Source organism: Ochotona curzoniae, unplaced genomic scaffold (assembly GCF_017591425.1).
Source record: "Ochotona curzoniae isolate NIBS_2020 unplaced genomic scaffold, NIBS_Ocur_1.0 patch379, whole genome shotgun sequence".
NCBI classification, from domain to species: domain Eukaryota; kingdom Metazoa; phylum Chordata; class Mammalia; order Lagomorpha; family Ochotonidae; genus Ochotona; species Ochotona curzoniae.
Genome location: NW_024466949.1, coordinates 99,276 through 102,145, shown reverse-complemented (window position 1 = coordinate 102,145; position 2,870 = coordinate 99,276). Strand labels below are relative to the sequence as shown.

General features: G+C 38.7%; 1 pseudogene; it reads right to left on the bottom strand.

Annotated features, from left to right (window-relative positions):
- Positions 1-438: 438 nt before the first annotated feature.
- On the bottom strand, positions 439-2,670 carry LOC121167500 (annotated as a pseudogene).
- Positions 2,671-2,870: the final 200 nt, after the last annotated feature.

The window sequence follows — 2,870 nt, the reverse complement described above, 5'->3', positions numbered from 1 at the left end:
CTGAGGATTTATTAGCAACACAAAAATCTGAAAGCAGTACTCATTCACATTTTATCCTTCACAATAAGGACCACACACAAATTGCATCTTATTTTAACAACACATAGACTGTTCTGAAATACACTGATATTCTGCATGTTTACTTTTTAACACTTGCTGAAACTTCTAAAGCGTTTTTGCACTTCCACTACACTTTTAGTTTTCTATTTGCAATGTAACTAAAGCTTGTTTCATTCACGTTGTAAGCTGTTAGAGCATGCCTGTATGTTTATGGCAGCTAACATATGCTTACACATTTTAGTAATGAAAATTAAGGCTTCCAAGAGGCTTCTGCACATTATCTACATTCATAATGTTTCTCCCATGTGAATTCTGATGTGTAATGAAATCTGACTGCCTGCAAAAGGATTTTCACCACAAAGGACATTCACATTGTTCTTATCCTGTGTGGGTTCTCTGATGTGCAATGAGGTGTGACTTCTGAGAAAAACTTTTTCCACACTCATTACATTCATAAGGTTTTTCCCCAGTGTGGATTCTCTGATGTGGGATTAGGCCCGACTTGTAACGAAAAGCTTTTCCACACTCACTACATTCATAAGGTTTTTCCCCAGTGTGGATTCTTTGATGTGTAATGAGGTGTTGCTTCTGAGAGAAAGCTTTACCACACTGACTACATTCATAAGGTTTTACCCCTGTATGGATTCTCTGATGTGTAATGAGTTGTGACTTCCAAGAAAAACCTTTTCCACACTCACTACATTCATAAGGTTTTTCCCCAGTGTGGATTCTCTGATGTGGGATTAGGTCCGACTTGTAACGAAAAGCTTTTCCACACTCACTACATTCATAAGGTTTTATCCCTGCATGGATTCTCTGATGTGTAATGAGGTGCGACTTCTGAGAAAAAGCTTTTCCACACTCACTACATTCATAAGGTTTTACACCGGTGTGGTTTGCCTGATGGGTATTTAGGGATGACTTCTGTTTAAATGCTTTTCCACACTCACTACATTCATAAGGTTTTATCCCTGTGTGGATTCTCTGATGTATAATGAGGTATGATTTCTGAGAAAAAGATTTTTGACACTCACTACATTCAAAAGGTTTTTCCCCAGTGTGTATTCTCTGATGTGCTATTAGAGATGACTTCAGTTTAAATGCTTTTCCACATTCACTACATTCATAAGGTTTTTCCCCTGTGTGGATTCTCTGATGTATCATTAGGTGTGACTTCTGTTTAAACGCTTGTCCACACTCACTACATTCATTAGAACTTACCCCTGTGTGCTTTCTCCGATGTGTAATGAGGTGTGACTTCTGAGAAAAAGCTTTCCCACACTCATTACATTCATAAGGTTTTACCCCTGTGTGGATTCTCTGATGTGTAATGAGTTGTGACTTCCAAGAAAAACCTTTTCCACACTCACTACATTCATAAGGTTTTTCCCCAGTGTGGATTCTCTGATGTGGGATTAGGTCCAACTTGTAACGAAAAGCTTTTCCACAATCACTACATTCATAAGGTTTTATCCCTGCATGGATTCTCTGATGTGTAATGAGGTGCGACTTCTGAGAAAAAGCTTTTCCACACTGACTGCATTCATAAGGCTTTTCCCCAGTGTGGATTCTCTGATGTGTGATTAGAGATGACTTCTGTTTAAATGCTTGTCCACACTCACTGCATTCATAAGGATTTACCCCTGTGTGGATTCTCTGATGTGTGATGAGGTGTGACTTCTGAGAAAAAGCTTTTCCACACTCACTACATTGATAAGGTTTTACCCCAGTGTGCATTCTCTGATGTGGGATTAGCACCGACTTGCAATGAAAACCTTTTCGACACTCACTACATTGATAAGGTTTTCCCCCTTTGTGGATTCTCTGATGTAGGATTAGATATGACTTCAGTTTAAATGCTTTTCCACACTCACTACACTCATAGGCTTTTACCCCTGTGTGGATTCTCTGATGTGCAATTAGATATGACTTCAGTTTAAACGATTTTCCACACTCACTACATTCATAAGGTTTCCCATATGTGTGAATTCTCTGATACCTAATGACAGATAATTGCTGGTGAAAGACTTTTCCATGCTCATTACATTCATTTGGCATCTCTGCAGTGTCAGGAATTTGATCTCCCATGAGTTCTGACTTCCGGTCAATGTTTTCTTTACATTCATTGCACACATTCAAATTTGCTCCTCTTTCACTTCTATGTTTGCTATTAATGCAAGATTTATAGTGAAAAGGCTTTTTACAGTAACCACATATATAACAACTTTTTGCTGTTTGGGCTATCTCATTGACTTTGACATCTTCTTTATAAATAAGTGATTTCTCACTCAGGAAATGCTCATAGGATTTCTCTCCTGATTGTGGTTGTTGATGATTGTCAAAGTCAGGATTGTTACTTAACAGTTTCTCTTTAACCTGAACAGACTCTCCCACATTGACAGGTTGCTTATTACATGCATCGCTGGTGTAAACTTTCTCACTCACAAGGAATATCTTCTTCTTGCTGAAAGTTTTTTCTTTCCCACTGTGTTCAAAAGACTGCTCACAAGTGTGCATCTTATCATGTTGTCTGAGATTTTCCCCACTCTGGAGTTTGATCTCAGGCAAATTAGAGGCATGCTTTATCTCCAGAGGCATTTCATCAGGCATCCTGGGGGAAGAAAAGATTTCAAATGAGCTACGGTGTCTTGCTTCTGTCCATTCACAAGCAAGTTGACTTCTAAGATCTCTACTTGCAGGTGCTTTCTCTGTCCTGCATCCAAGTTTACCTGGTCACTTAGCAAGTGAAACATCTATTCAAAACTGATTTTCTGTTTCTGTTTCTACAGTATGATGCAGAAAGAAGCACT